Source organism: Peromyscus eremicus, chromosome 2 (genome assembly GCF_949786415.1).
Source record: "Peromyscus eremicus chromosome 2, PerEre_H2_v1, whole genome shotgun sequence".
In the NCBI taxonomy this organism is placed as follows: domain Eukaryota; kingdom Metazoa; phylum Chordata; class Mammalia; order Rodentia; family Cricetidae; genus Peromyscus; species Peromyscus eremicus.
In genome coordinates, this window is record NC_081417.1 from 129,393,886 (window position 1) to 129,410,780 (window position 16,895).

The 16,895-nt window shown below is 41.6% G+C and overlaps 1 protein-coding gene across 2 annotated transcripts in view; it reads left to right on the top strand.

Moving 5' to 3' along the window:
* Tesk2 (testis associated actin remodelling kinase 2) overlaps nt 1-16,895 on the top strand; it is a 104,287-nt gene that overhangs the window by 14,977 nt on the left and 72,415 nt on the right. The window lies entirely within an intron of this gene.

Sequence of the window (16,895 nt, forward strand, 5' to 3'; positions counted from 1 at the left end):
ATTATCTGTTTTTATTTACTGGCTATTGTTTTAACTATTTGCCTTAGATTCAGTATTTAAATAAAGTAATACATACTACAACTCCTATGTTTTCCTTTAGTTGGAAAGAGAGACTTTGTAAGAATCTGAACATCTGGGCAGGGGTGTCGCTCAGTGTCTGGAGTGCTTGCCTAGCACGCATGAGATTCTGGATGACTGTATAATACTGTATAGTGGTGCATGCCAGTAATCCTCTCACTTGGGAGGAAGGGGCAGGAGGATCAGGAGTTCATTGTCATCCTTCCTTGGTTACACAGTTTTCAGTTTTTAAATTTTATTTATTCTGTGTGGGTGGGGTTATAGCACATATGAGGATGTCATGACAACTTTCAGGAGGTCTTTGCTTATCGTAGGAGCCAGGGATTGAACTCAGGTAGTCAGATCTGCTCCACAGCCGTCTTGCTGACCTCACATTTTGGTGTGTTAATAGAAGGAATTCCTAGCCAGATGTGGTGGTTCATACAAGTAATTCCAGTAATCAGAAGGATGAGGCAGGAGAGTTGGGTGAGTTCAAGGTCAAGCTGGGCTGCATAGTGTATTCCAGGCTATCCTGGCACTACAGGGTGAAACTCTTTCTAGATAAAACAACAAACCAACAAACCAACCAAAAAAAAAAAAAAAAAAAAAAAAAAACCTGCAGGGGTTCCTGTAATGGATAAGAGAATTGAACAAACTTTACCTTCAGATACTTTTGTAACTCTCAGCCTCAGTTTGTTTTATGTTGTGGCCCAGTATGTGGCCTGAGACTGGTGGATATAGTTTCATAGCAAATGTGGTAGTTACCAAAGGAGCTAATACACTTTTTAAAAAATTTATTTATTTTTATTTTATGTACATTGGTGTTTTGCCTACATGTATGTCTGTTGGATCCCCTGGAGGTAGAATTACAGGCAGTTGTGAGCTGCCATATGGGTGCTGGGAATTGAACTTGGGTCCTCTGAAAGAAGAGCCAGTGCTCTTAACTGCTGAGCCCTGCTAATACACTTTTAAGAATGATCTTTTGGTCTGTCTGACACTAGTAGGTACCTTTGTGTATGTTTGCAGCTAACTAAGTAGGGGTTGCCAGTTTTTATGCTAGAATGCTTTTGGTTTGCATGGCAATTACAACTTACTTCTTGACACAGGGTGTCAAGCTCAGCAGAATTGCTTTTAGTTTTAATGATGCAGCCATCCTGAAATACGTCTGTGTTTGTTGTGTTGGTCCATAGAAAGGACAACTGCTGAGCCAGCCTGTCGTGTATATTTGCCATGTGTTTGGTCTTGAAACACAACTAATATGCTTGCCAGTGTTCCTATCCTGGAAAATGAATGGCCAATTTACATCTCACATATAATAAACTTTTATTTTTAGGTCAGTTAAAGAGTTTTTATTGTTATAGAAAAATTATTAGGACATCAGCATATTTTGTTTGCATTCTTTTTCTATTATATAGGGATGGTAAAAATTGCTATTTTCCTCACTTTGACAGTCTTCATCACCAACTTCATGCATCTCGATTCCGTATTTGGGTGGACATTGAAGATTTTCAGTGCTGGCTGACAATATGCTATTCTGTTATGTTAGTTGATAGTGTTCCAGTGTGTTGTAGGATTTTATTTGTGCCTTTACTGTTGTGAAATGTTGTATGCCTTGTCTTTGTGATATTAATGTATAACTAACAAGTCTGCGGGTTGGGGAATATAACACAGTTGGTAGAGTGCTTGCCTAGTAAGCACAAAGCCCTGGGTTGATCCGCAGCAGGGCATAGAACTGGGAGTGTTGGCTCACGTCTGTGATCCTAGCACTGGGAAGCAGAGTCAGGAGGACCAGGAGTTCAGGGTCATCTTCAGCTACTGAGAGAATTTGAGGTTAACCTGGCCTTCTGTGAGACCCTGTCTCAAAAAGAAAGAAAAAGAAACATTGTACTATTAGAATGGTAGGAATAGGCATGCTTTTCCTGCTAGTTTGTCATCCATTCCTTAGATGTCTGTTTGGGGGGATAGTAACAACAATACAACATACCTCCAAATGAGCAGAACCCCGGAACAAACAAACAGCAGTGCAACAAAAGAAGTCTGCTAGAATCAATGGTAGTTTTTACTGTGTAGTAATTAAATGACTCAAGGCTTTTAAAAGCCTTAGAGGTTGCTGGAGAGATACCATCTGCATACATTTTAGTCTCTTGTTCAGGGAGGGTGGAGACTAATAGTAACTTTCTGTAATTAACAGAAATGTAGCTATGTTTGTGGAGGGAGACATTTTATAGTGGTAAGTGCTTAGCTTTGGAAACTTAGCTTTTGAACCCCAAGTTGTCTTTGACGCAGGGTTTCTCTGCATAGCCCTGGCTATCCTGGAACTCCTGTAGCCCAGGCTGGCCTCGAATTCTGAGATCAGCTGCCTCTGCCTCCCAAGTGCTGGGATTAAAGGCGTGTGCCATCACTGCTCTGCTTATTTGACAGTCTTACTCCCTTCCTTTTTTTATTATTTGAGACAAAAATCTCACTACCAACCCATACAAGGGGAATTGCTTTGTAGATCAGATCTACCTGCCTCTATCTCCTATTGCTTGGATTAAGGTGTGTGCCACCACACACAGTGGACCCCCCCTTACATGAGCGACAATGCATACTTTGTAGAGATGTCAGAACATTAGAGGGAACATACATGTAATAGTTGGTTGGGTCTGGAGAGATGGCTCAGCCATTAAACGCACTGGCTGCTCTTCTAGAGGACCTGGGTTCATTTCCCAGCACCCACATGGCAGTTTGCAACTGTATGTAGCTCTAGTTCCAGAGGATCTGACACCTTCACACAGACATACATGCAGGCAAAACACCAATGTATATAAAATAAAAATTAAAAACAAAAAACAATTGGCAAAATGGTGTCTGCAGCTGTCTATAGAAGCATTTTAGCTAAGAGGGTGACCTGAGAGTCTTGAAAGTTTCCTTGGTTTTTTGGAAATGGTTTATAGAATTACCATTTTGGAAAAATAAAGCACATAATATTGAGTATAGGATATTTAGTCCACTGTCTTTTTAAAATCATAATTTAAAAAAGATCACATTTCAATTTTTACTTATTTATTTCTTATTTATTGTGTGTATCCATGCATACACTTGTTACTTGTTCAGGTGGAGAGTATGGACAGCTTTCTGGAGTCAGGGTGGGTCTTGGGGATGGAACTGGGGTCATTTCGCTGGGTGGCAGGCATCTGGGCCTGCGGGGCTGTTTCACCAGCCTGATCACAACTCTGAATTGTACATACTTCCTTTTTTTAAAAAAGTTTATTTATTTATTTTTATATTTGTGTGTATGGATGTCTTACCTGCATGTATGTTTGTGTACTATGTGGTGGCTGAGGAGATCCAAAGAGGGTGTCATATCCCCTGGAACTGGACTTACATATAGAAGGTTGTGTGCTGCAGTTGGGTGCTGGGAATCCTAACTGGTGAGCCATCTCTCCAGCCCTGTACTTATTTACTTTCTATGACAACTCAATCCCAATATAAATAAAATTAACTTTAAAAAAGAAGTCTCCTCTCCCTTCCCTCTCCTTTCCTCTCTTCTTCCTCCATTTTCCCTCCCCTCCTTTTCCTCTATCATCTCCTACCCCTTTTCCTTCTCCTTCACTCTCCTCTCTTCTCTTCTATCTAAAAGTGTCCAAGTTGCAACACAGGTACTAAACAATGGTGTTTGGCCAGGTGTAGGCCTTTAATGCCAGCACTTGGGAGGCAGAGGCAGGAGGATCTCTTGAGTTTGAGGCCAAGCTGGTCTGTGTAACAATGCTGTTTTAGGCCACCCAGGGCTAAATAATGAGACCCTGTCTTAAAAAACAAACAAACAAAAAATGTGTTTGTTTCTTTGTAAGCCACATAATTTTGACATTTTTGAAAGACCACTAAAGGTCATTTCCTGTTTAAGGACAAAAGCAATGAAGCTTTTCCAGTGCGGGGTTTCTCAGCTGGGCGCTGCTGGCATTTCAGACAGGACAATTCTCTGTTGTGCGGGACTGTTCTGTGCAGGACATTTCGTTTCTCTGGCTCCTGCCCACTAAAATACCAGTATTGCCTACCTCACACCCCCAACATTGTCATAAACCCTTCCTTGACGAGGATGTCCAGGCCCTCACGGGCAGGTTTGCACATGCCTCTCTCTATTTGAGAAATGCGAGACTCTACCTGAAGTATTACTGTATGAAGCAGGTCAAATATTACTAATTTTCATTTTTTTTAAAAAAGTCTGTGTTTTGTCTGATCATTTGCTCAGTGAAGAATGCTTATCTACCATATGTAAGAGTCTAGGTTCCATCTCTAGCAGTAAAAATGAAATCTAAGTTTTTACAAGCTCAAAATTACTCATACTTACCTCTTGAAAAAGGTATCTACAATATTGCTTAAAATCCATGTTTTCCTTCCTTCCTCCCTCCCTCCCTTCCTTCCTCCCTCTTTTTTTTTTCTTAAATAAGGTCTCATGTTAACTCAGGATGTCCTCAAACTCACTATGCAACCAAAGATTCCTTGAATTTATGATCCTCCTGCCTCCACTTCCTGTTTCTGGGATTACAGGCAAGTGTGCCAACACATCTGATGGTGTTGAGGATTGAAACTAGGACTTTGTGAGTGCTCTGTAAATACTACTAACTGAGCCGTATCCTCAGCCCCCAAATGCATGTTTTTCAATCGTTACATCTTTTGGTAAATGTAATGGTTATTTTAATGGTCTGTTCCTCCAAAAAATTAAACTTTGAAGGGTACCTGAATTATCAAAAGATAATATTCCAGGACTGGAGAGATGGCTCAGTGGTTAAGAGCACTGGCTGCTCTTGTAGAGGACCTGGGTGCAGTTCCCAGCACCCACAGGGCAGCCAGCTCACAGCCATCTGCTTCTAGTTCCAGGGGACGATACTCTGTGATGGCACGGGGCACTCATGTGGTGCACGTACATACATGCAGACAAAATACTCATCATATAAAATGAAAATAAATACACACTTTTAAAAAAGTGATATTCCATAAATAAGACCAAGACAAGTAATCCAGAGGCAGAAAAAATCTGAAAGTCTCATACATTTCTAATAGTGTATTTTTTTTATTTTAAAATTAATCACTTTCAGATTTTAAAATTCAGTGGCAGCTGGGCATGGTGGCGCATGCCTGGAGGCAGAGGCAGGCAGATCTCTGTGAGACCAGCCTGGGCTACAAAGTGAGTTCCAGGACAACCAGGGCTGTTACACAGAGAAACCCTGTCTCCAAACAAACAAAAACAAAACAAAAAACCAACAGCAAAAACTCAGTGGGTGGAAGGAGAGAACTGTAAGTTGTCCTCTGACATAGAGATCTACATGCTCACTATGACTCAAGTACCTGCTTCCCTAATTAATAAATACATGCTTTAAAACAAAACCCTTCCCCAAAACTCAGGGTGTAGTTTTATTTTATTATTTTTTTAAAACAAGGTCTCACCATGTATTCTTGGCTGTCCTGGAACTTACTATGTAGATCAGGCTGGTCTCAAACTCATAGAGATCCACCTGCCTCTGTCTCTTGAGTGCTGGGATTAAAGGTACATGCCACTGTGCCTGGCAACTTTAAACATTTCATTGATTATTTTGTGTGCATATATGTATGTGATGGTGTATGAACCAAGGCTGCTCTTCTGTAGAGGTCAGAGAACAGCTTGCAGGAGTTGGTTCTCTCCTTCTGCAGCATGAGTCCCAGAGATCAAACTCAGGTTGCCAGCAGGTGCCTTTACTCACTCAGCTGAGCCATATCACCAGCTTTTGTGTGGTAGCAGGTTTGTGTGTTTATCTATACCTTTCCTGCCTTTTATAGCTAGTAAAAATTTGTCAGAGAGCCAGGCGGTGGTGGCACACGCCTTTAATCCCAGCACTCCGGAGACAGAGACAGACAGATCTCTGAGCTCAAGTTCAGTCTGTTCTACAGAGCGAGTTCCAGGACAACCAGAGCTGTTACACAGAGAAACCCTGTCTCAAAAAACCAAAACAACACTAAAAAGAGATGGAACTGAAGAGAAGGCTCAGCAATAAGAGCACTTATTGCTCTTACAGGGGACCTGAGTTTGACTCCCGGCACCCAGGTATTGCAGCACACAGCTGCCTGTACCTCTATACTCCAGAGGAATTCACACCTATACTCACATGCATATACTCACACACAGACATATGTGCACATGCATCTTCACACATGAACCTGTACACTCCCATACACCCTTCACAAACATACACACACACACACACACACACACACACACACACACACACACACGTCGTCATGCACACACATATATAATAATTAAATAAAATGTGGTTATTTAGTGGCTGGCCATGGGGACAGAAGCCAGAGCTTGGACATTCTCCTTTCTCAGAATTTCTAAAATGTATTAATGAAGTCCTTACTCCCATGAAGGGGACTGTATGTTCTACCATTCCTCTCAGCTGCCTGGTGATTAATATTACTTTAGCATATAAGAGGGTCTCTAAACTAAATATGTTTCATATACATTCTTTTCTACTTTAGATTTGTGACTTGTGTAAGTTAGACTCTCCTAAAAGTTTCCACAGTGTTTTTGAGACTTTAGTGTGGGCTATAAATATTCCTTGGACCAAAAACTGTGGTGGAACTGTTGCAGCGGAGTTTGAGAATCTGGAGGCTTGGCTTGCATATCGGATTGCTGTTTCCTTGCCAGATTGCTTTGTTTTCTTGGCCTACACGTGTCAAATAACTCCTACTTTACCAATAGACTTAGGAAAAAGAAAAAAAATGAAAAGATGTTTTATTTTGAAAAGTTTTAAGCCAGGGCTTGAGGGGTGAATGCCTTCAATCCCAACATTTTGGGGACAAAGACAGGAGGATCTCTGTGAGTTGGAGGCAAGCCTGGTCTACATAGAGATACCCTGTCTCAAAAAACGAAAAACCAAACAGTATTTTAGACTGTAAGAAAATACCATACTCAGAAAAAGTATTTGTCAGGTACCAAAGAAACCTGGGACAAGTCTTGGGACCTGACAGTCTTGTCATAAATAACAAATTTATTTTAAAATTAAATTTATTCTGAGACAGGGTCTCACATTATTAGTGTTGTACTATATTGAACTTCTAAAAATTAGTGTGTCTTGTGGTCATGTGTTGGGATATGTGAGTGTGTGTGTGTGTGTGTGTGTGTGTGTGTGTGTGTGTGTGTTTGTGCGCGCGTGCGCATATCACAGCATGCATGTGGAGATTAAAGGACAACTTGTGGTACATGATTCCTTCCTTCCTCCATGTGGGTCCCATGGAGCCAACTCAGGTTGCCAGAGGTGGTGGCATGAACTCTCTTGACAGCCTGTAAAGGTTTTGTTTTGTTTTTTGTTTGTTTGTTTGTTTTTGGTTTTTCGAGACAGGGTTTCTCTGTGTAGCTCTGCTGGCCTGGCTGGAACTCACTCTGTAGACCAGGCTGGCCTGGAACTCACAGAGATCCACCTGCCTCTGCCTCCCGAGTGCTGGGATTAAAGGTGTGCACCACCGCTACCACCGCTCAGCTCGTTCTTGTTTTTTAATAAAAGGAAATAAAACATAAACATAAATTAGAATTCTCCTTTATTTTCATTCTTTCTCATTTTTTCCCCCATCAAAGCAGCTGCTGTTATGAATTTAGTTTCTATATTAGCAATTTTTTTTTCCCTTGCTGTGAACAGGTACTTCACAAAAAATGACTTAAGGGAGAATTTGTTTTGGTTATAGTTGGAGGGGTGCTGTTCATGATGGTAGGGAAGGCATGTTGGCAAGTAGCTCTGCAGCTGTGGGAGCTGCCTCTTCACGTCTCCCTGAAGAAGTAGAAGAAGGACAACACGGATGCTCACTGTTTGTCCTTCTCTGTTCAGATTCCAGCACATATTCTAGCTGTGTTTTCTCTCCTAGTTAATCCTCTCTGGGAAAGCTCTCACATATTCAAAAAAATGTTCCTGGGATCTCATGATTAAGTTGACAGTCAAGAGATGAACTATTACAGGTTCATCCTTTATCAACTTGATATCCAAAGCTATCATTTGAAAACAGTGGTTCTCAACCTTCCTAATGCTGTGACCCTCGTGCTACGGTGACCCCCAGCCATAACATTATGTTAGTTGCTACTTCATAACTGTAATCTTGCCAACTGAATGAATTGTAATGTAAATATTTTTGGAGATAGAGGTTTGCCTAAGGAGTTGCTACCCACAGGTTGAAAACCACTGCTTTAAAGTATTATATTCCACTCATGGCCCCTAATGTCTCAGTGTTCATCTCATAATGCAAAATGCACTTAGACCATCTTTACAAGTCCTTAAAGTCTTAACAGCTCTAACCGTGTTCACAAGTCCAGAGTCTCTTCTGAGCCTCAAGATATGCTGTCTCTCTCTTCTTTCTCTTTCTCATATAGCCTAGACCTTAAAAATCACTATGTAGCTAAGGGTTACCTTGAACTAATTCTCTTGCATCTACCTTTCCAGTGCTGTGATTATAGGCATGTACTACCATGCCTGGTTTCAAGGCCCTCTTTTAACTGTGAGGCCTTACAAAATCAAGAAAAAAGTTATATACTTCTAATATGCAGTGGCACAAAGGAAGGAATAGAGGTATATAAAAAAAATTGGCTTAAAGCAGGACTGAAACCTAGCAGCACAAACATCAAACCATGTAGTTTCATGGCTTGTAGTGACATATCTGGGCTCCAATGGACTTGAATAGTCCTGACCCTCCAGTTCTGCCTACAGTATACATAGCCTTCCTCTTGGGTAGGCTACACTCAGTACCTGCAGTTAACTTTGGTAGATGTCTTACATTTCCAGTGTCTCCAGTATCCTTGAGTCTCCTCTGTAAGTTAGGCTTCTCCTTTGTAGAGTCATGCACAGACCACTCAGTGTTCCCATGCATAGACTCTAAACCTGCTACGTGTTACTTGGCTTCAGCAGCTGTGCCTGCCATCTTAGTGCTAGCCTCCATGACACCCTCATGTATGTTGCATGCCTGAAAAATCAGCACCATGTTGTCAATGCCAAGTTCTGCCAGCTCAAAATGTAGCCCGGAAGGCCAGGCTGTTGACACACACCTCCAATCCTAGCTAGCACTCTGGAGGCAGAGGCAGGCAGATCTCTGTGAGTTCCAGGACAGCCAGAGCTGTTACACGGAGAAACCCTGTCTCGAACAATTTCCCCACCCCCACCTGAGAGAGAGAGAGAGAGAGAGAGAGAGAGAGAGAGAGAGAGAGAGGAGAGAGAGGACAGGAGGGGAGGAGAGGGAGAAGAGGGAGAGGGAGAGGAGAGAAAAGAGGAGAGGAGAGACAGAGGGAGAGAGAAGAGAAGAGGAGAGGAAAGGAGAGAGAGAGGGAGAGAGAAGAGAAGAGGAGAGGAAAGGAGAGAGAGAGAGGGAGAGAGAAGTAACCAGGCCCCTAGGGACTGTTGTTGCAGTGACCTGTGCCCTTTGTGGCTGACCCTGGAAAAGCAGCTTCTCAGGCAGCCATTTTCCAATAGGGTACCCTGAAGGCTCTGTCTTCTCAGCTACTGTCAAATGAAATTTCCTCTGTTACACTTTGGAGCTCTCTGTGGGTGGTGTCTTGTTTCCTGTTGTGCTAGTACAAAGTCTGAAGTGTCTCCCTAATGGTGCTAGCCTTTAACTACAGCTGCTGCGTCTCCACCTGCCCATCCTCACTTTAATTGGGTTCAGGTTCCTTTCCTTACCAAGCTACACATTTCTATCCATAACTTTGACAGGGTTCACACTCCTTTTTTTTCCAAAGTGCACATTTTTCCTGTCTTTCTTCTCTCTCTCTCTCTCTCTCTCTCTCTCTCTCTCTCTCTCTCACACACACACACACACACACACACACACACACAGTACGTCTGGGTAAATACTGTAAGCAGTAACCATGCCATAGCTCCTTTTTTGTGTTGTCTTGAAGTGTCCTCCTTCAGTTTAGCCCATTATTTTAAATTCAGTCTCACTTCAGTTTTCAGGATATGGTCAAAAGCATAACCAGAGTCTTTGCTAAAACAGAATGTGAATGACCTCTAGCTCAGTTCCCAGTAGAGGCCTTCTCTCTGAATCCTCACAGTCTTCACTGTGCACGTTTCCATTGGCATTCTGGTCTCCTGAGCTCCCATCAGAATGGCTCCTTGAGGTTTGTTTACAACATTCTAGGGCTTCTCTAACCTTAAGCTCCAAACTCTTCAACATCCCTCCCACAAACTGGTCCAGAAGGCATATGGTCAAGTTTATTATAGCAGTGGCCCTACTTTTCCCTATCAGTTTTCTGTATCTTTTCCTTTCCCCGTGCTCTGATTAAGTCCCTGACAAAGGCATCTTGAAGGAAGAAGGTTATTTTGGCTTGAAGTGTGAGGGGAGACTGTCCACCATCACAGGACGGCTTGGTACTGGGTGGTTCCTTGGTGGCAGGAACATGAGGCTGCTTGTTCACATATCGGTGAACCAGGAAGCAGATAAAGGCAGTACTCAGCTACTTTTTCTCCTTTTTCTCTTTTTATTCAGTCCAGGACCCAGGCCATGGCTTAGTACCGCCTACATTTAGGGCCAGTCATTATTCCCGTCCATCAGTTAATCCCCTCTGGGAGAGTTTACTACACTCAAAAGTGTGCTTCATTGGTGCCCTAGGCATTTTTTGTTTGTTTTGGTTTTTGACAGGATTTCTCTGTGTAGTTTTGGTGCCTGTCCTGGAACTCACTCTGTAGCCCAGGCTGGCCTCGAACTCACAGAGATCCACCTGGCTCTGCCTCCCAAGTGCTGAGATTAAAGTCGTGCACCACCACTGCCCAACTTTTTTTTTTATTTGTTTTTATTTTTGACCCTAGGCGTTTTGTAACCCATTCAAGTTTGGCAATTAAAATTAAGCATCACAGTGTCTTTATAACTCATGTTTCTAGACATTCACTATAAATAATGTCTTGTTAGGCAATTGTGACAAGAACTGAATGTTTACTATTTGTCTAATCAATAATCATATGGCCATTGTGTGACTTAAATTAATATATATATAAACTATATGTATAGTATAATATAGCCACTGTTTTTTCTATTTTATAGATGAGGACTGGAGATGTAACAAGGTTAAATATATCTAGGATCATATAACTACAAGATAGGGAGCAAGGATTTGAACTTGAATTGTCTGCTTTGAAGACCATAAGGCTTATTACTATGTTAAATATAGAGTATACTATGTATATTTCCTTTGTTACCCCTTTAAGACATGTTTTCCTGTTGTACTAGACTGGCCTCAAACTTGCTCTGCAACTGGCCTTGAAATCCTGAACCTCTTGCCTCTACCTCCTAAGTGTTTAGATTACCAGCATGCATGTAAAACACACGTGGCTCTTTTTTACTTTATTATTGTTTTTGAGACAGATCTCATATTGCCCATGCCCAACTTGCTATATAGCTGAGGCAGGCCTTGTTTTGTTTGTCTGTTTGAGACATGCTTGCTATGTAGCCCAGGCTAGCCTTGAATAATACATGGTCCACATTTTTCTTAGCCTCTCTAGTGCTGAGATTGTGTATATGTGACCCTGATCCTGCCTAATTGTGTGTGCTGACTAGTCTTATATCAACTTGACACACAAACCACAGTTACCTGAAAGGAAGGAACCCTAATTGAGGGAAAAAACCTCCATAACATCTGGCTGTAAGGCATTTCCTTAATTAGTTATTGATGAGGGAGGGTTCAGCCCATTGTGGGTGGTTCCATTCATGGACTGGTGGTCCTGGGTTCTATACAAAAGGAGTTTGAGCAAGCCATGGGGAACAAGCCAGTAAGCAGCACTCCTCCATGGCCTCCGTATCAGCTCCTGCCTCCAGATTCCTGCCTTGCTTGAGTTCCTTCCTGTCCTGACTTCCTTTGGGGATGAACAGTAATGTGGAAATGTAAGTTGAATAAACCCTTTCCATCCCAACTTGCTTTTTGCTCATGGCATTTTGTTGTAGCAATAGAAATTCTAAGACATTGTGTTACTGAAACCAAAACAAACCTCAAAACTTCTCCTCCCTTTGAGCTGGGTGTAGTGGTATATGGATATGATTTCAGCTCTCCAGAGGCTGAGGCAGGAAAAGCTGAAGTTTGAGTGGCCTCAAAGAAACCCTGGGGGTTTCTTTCTTTCTTTTTTCTTCTTTTGGTCTTTTTAGATAGGGTTTCTCTGTGTAACAGCTCTGTCTGTCCTGGTATTCACTTTGTGGACTAGGCTGGCCTTGAACTCACAGAAAGCCGCTTGCCTCTGCCTCCCAAGTGCTGGGGTTAAAGGTGTGCACCACCATCGTCCGGCACTGCCTGAGTTTTTTAATAAGACACCTTTCCCTCACAAAAGGAAGGTGGGTCCTGTGAACAAAGATATATTATTTTTCAAAATAAAAACATAAAAAGTGTCAGTTTATTGTGTTATGCTTATAACAAGACGCCTACCAACCAGCCCAATTGGAATTTGAAGTCCCTTACCTCTTTCTACATAGCCGAGAATGTAAAATCAGACCTGTTGAGCTGCAACAAGTAATTTGGAGTAACATGTAGCAGCACACATTGTAACCCCAGCATCTGTGAGGTCATACTAACACACAGCAGGGTTGAGGTCTCAACAAACCAAAACAAGAAAATACTTTTATTTTCTGTGCTTGAGTGTAGCATCTAGGATCTATCACCCCCAGGAACTCTCTGGGTATTGAATAGTTTAATAATGGCTTAGTGGATAGAGACACTTCCTGCCAATCCTGATGATCTGAGTTTCATCCTTAGGAGCCACATGGTGGAAGGAAAGAATTGACTAATACATGTGCTGTGGCACATGCCCATAAATAAATTAGTAAATAAATCTATGTATATTAAAATGAAGGACTGTTGGCTACACTGCATGTGGTACTTTGTTACTATCCAGACTGACATCACCTTGTAGTGTACTCAATAAACTTTGCGTTCTCAAACAAAAAGTTTGTTGGCAACCCCTTGTGGTATTCAAAGTAAACTTTAAATGGCAAACTGCTCAAGTTAGTTAACTTTAATTTAGCAGGCAGCTATATCTTAAACATTCAATTTCAATTTAATATGGTTTGTTTTTCCAGTTTTCCACTATAACCGCTTAGCCTCAGTTCTTGATAGAATTTTTCTTTCTGTTTCCATCCAGTTTATGACCAGCCACTTTAAGTCTCTGTCTTTTCTCCTGTGGTGACTAGTTTAAGTCATTACAGATCTCATAGTGGATAAACACTGAACAATTAATAATGAAATAGAAAACCTTGAGCTTTGGTACAAGTTGGAGCCCAGCTCCAGTTCTGGTTCTACTACCTGTGTATGCTTAGACACATTTCCCAACTTCCTCAGCCTACTTTTCCTTTTCTGTAAACTAGAGGTAACATCTACTTTGGAGGCATGTTTTGGAGCTTAAGTAAGAAAATAATAGTAAAATTCCTACTGCTTAAAAAGAGCTATTTTGCCAGGCTGTGGTGGTGCATGACTTTAATCCTAGCACTCAGGAGGCAGAGCCAGGCGGATCTCTATGAGTTCGAGGCCATCCTGGATAGGTACCAAAACAACAGAGAAACCCTGTCTCGAAAAAAAACAAAAAAACACACACCCCTGCAAAAAAGCCACTTCAGTTTCCTCTCTGATGATTCAACAAACAGTTAAGTGAACTTATTCTCACAGAGGACCCAGGTTCAATTCCCAGCACCCACATGCCAGCTTACAGCCATCTTTAACTCCAGTTCCAGAGGATTCAAAGCCCTGTTCTGGCCTTCACAGACAACAGCATGCAAAGTAGTGCACAGACATACATCCAAGCAAAACACTCATACACATAAAATCAAAGATCTTGAAACAAAACAGTTCCATTTTTCCTCCAGTTGAGGACTGCCAGCTTTTAGAATAAATATCACTGTGGAGCCTAGTTAAATCTCCAAGCCTTGTTCCAAGAGATTCTGATATACTGGGTCAAGTAGAAGATCAGAACTGTGGGTTTTAAATACCTCCTCTGGTAATTTTGGGTTTTTTTTGTTTTTGTTTTGTTTTTGAGGCAGGGTCTCTCTGTGTAGCTTAGGCTGGCCTCTGCTTAACATCCCAAGTGCTGGGTTTACATATGTATACCTCCATGCCTGGCTCCTCACATAATTCTTTGTTTTTGTTTTTGTTTTGTTTGTTTTTGAGACAGATGTATTCCTGGATGGCCTAAATTCACTATGTAGACCAGGCTGACCTTGAAATTGTGACTGTCTACCTGTCTCTAACCCCGAGATAAAAGGCTTTGTTCTCCTCTCTGGCTCCCTAGTTGATTTTTATTCAAATGACAGAAACAGCCTTGGAAAATACACTTCCTCAGTTCCTGGGTCCCATGTCACATTTTGTTAATAAATAGCTTATACTGGGCTGGTGAGGAGGCTCAGCCTTAAAGGCGCTTGTGGTCAAGCCCAGCAGCCTGAGTTTGATTTCTGGGACCCACATAGAAGAATGAGAGGACTGACGACTCCACAGATTGTCTTCTGACCTCCACATGCATACTGTGGCGCAGAAGTGTCTGCTCCCACCCCCAGTTTAAAAAAAAAAATGTGTAAAACAAAATAGCTTATACAAAACCAAAAATAAACATTGAAGAACACAAAATAAGAAAACAAAACAAAAACCATTTATTTACATTTTTTTTTGAGACAGGGTCTTACTATGTAGCTCTGTCCTGAAACTCACTCTGTAGACCAGGCTGGACTCAAACTCACAGAGATCCATCCTCCTGCCTCTGCCTCCTGAGTGGGCCACCACTGCTGGGCTCATTTGTTTACTTCTTGTATTTTCACTTCCTTGTCTGTATGTTTCTCCAGATTTAAAGTAGATAATTGTACTTGGTGAGTACTTCTGGTTGTAAAATTTAACATTTTGTTCTTGCAACCTTAAATTTTTGGTATGGTGATTTTTTTCTTTTTTCAAGACAAGGTTTTGCTGCCACTTTTTAAAAAATTTTTATTTTATGTACATTGGTGTTTTCCCTACATGTATGTCTGTGTGAGGGAGTCCAATCCGGTGAAACAGGAGTTACAGACATTTGTAAACTGCCGTGTGGGTGCTGAGAATCGAACCTGGGTCCTCTGGAAGAGCAGATAGTGCTCTTAACTGCTGAGCCCATCTCTCCAGCCCCCTGATACCACTTCTTAGGAAATATTCAATAAAGGCACTTAGATATTTTTATTCTTTGGGAATTTGGATTATTTTTTTCTCTGGAGACTCTGGTAGAACTAACATAGCAAAAAAAAAAAATTTTTTTTTTTCGAGACAGGGTTTCTCTGTGTAGCCCTCCCTGGCTGTCCTGGAATTTGCTCTATAGTCCAGGCTGGCCTCAAACTCACAGAGATCCGCCTGCTTCTGCCTCCCAAGTGCTGGGATTAAAGGCGTGTGCCACCACTGCCAGGACAATAATTTTATGTTGAAGAAAACAGGGTATTTTATAAAACCTCCAGAATACAGTTAGGCCTCAGGAATTCGAGAGTACAGCACAGTGGAGAAATCAAGTCAGTTTCTCTCCTCTCCCTGCCCACCAATTTACTTCTGTCTTGTGACTTTTTTCCTCCTGCCTTCCAATGTGAGTGTAAAAAAATGGCTTCGGTCAACAGTTCCTGAGTTTACACAAATTTTACTATAGAAAAGACTAATATGGAGGATGGAATGTCTCAATCCAATTCTATATCCCTGGGAAAGCAACCATGATTAGCATATTGGGTAAAGTTCTGACTTTTTTTTTTTTTTTTTTTTTTTTTATTTAAACTGCTTGGCCATTAGCTCAGGCCTGTTATTGTCTAGCTCTTACTCTTATATTTAGCCCATTTCTATTAATCTTTACTTTGCCACATGGCTTGTGGCTTACCGGTACTTTACATCTTCCTTGTCCTGATGGCGGCTGGTTTGCTGATTGGTAAGTTCTGACTTTTGATTGTGGTAAGAGGCAGTGTTGTGGTGTAGGGTGGTTCTGTGAGCACTGCTAGAATTCTCCCTGGGTGGAGGTGGAGGAGAGTGGGTTCATCTTGCTTGTGAAAGTATCTCACAAGTGTTGCATGTTGCAAGTGGAAAGCCAAAAAAAAAAAAAAGACAAAACTCTTACCCAACTCCATACATTAAAAAAAAAAAAGTTTTTATTTTGTGGAGAACCCTTACAATAAGTTCTTAGAAAAAGTGATCTTGTGTCATACCCCCCCTGGGTTTGGTTCCCAGTACTCAAATGGTGGTTCATAGTTGTCTTAGGTTTCTATTGCTGTGATAAAACACTGACCAAAAGCAACTTGAGCAGGAAAGGGTTTGTTTCAGTTTACAGTTCTACGTCACAGTCTATAACTGAGGGAAGTCAGGACAGGAACTCAAACAGGGCAGGAACCTGGAGGCAGGAGCTGATACAGAGGCCATTGAGGGGTACTGCTTACTGGCTTGCTCTCCATAGTTTTCAGTCTACTTTTTTATAGAACTCAGGACTACTTGCCCAGGGATGGCATCATCCACAATGGGCTGGATCCTCCCACATAGTCAGTAATTAAGAAAATACCTTACAGACTTGCCAACAGGTACATTTTATGGAGGCATTTTCTCAGTTGAGAGTCCCTTTTTCCAAGTGACTCCAGCGTGTATCAAGTTGATATAAAACTAGCCAGGACAAGCTGGTGGTGATACATACCTTTAGTCCCAACACTCAGGAGGCAGAGGCAGGCAGATATCTGTGAGTTCCAGGACAGCTAGAACTGTTACACAGAGAAATCCTGTATGAGAAAACAAAAACAAAACAAAACAACAAAACCACAAAACAAAACAAAAAAAAAGAAAAAAACCCATACAACAAAACAACAACTTAAACAGGACAACAACCATCGTAACTCTA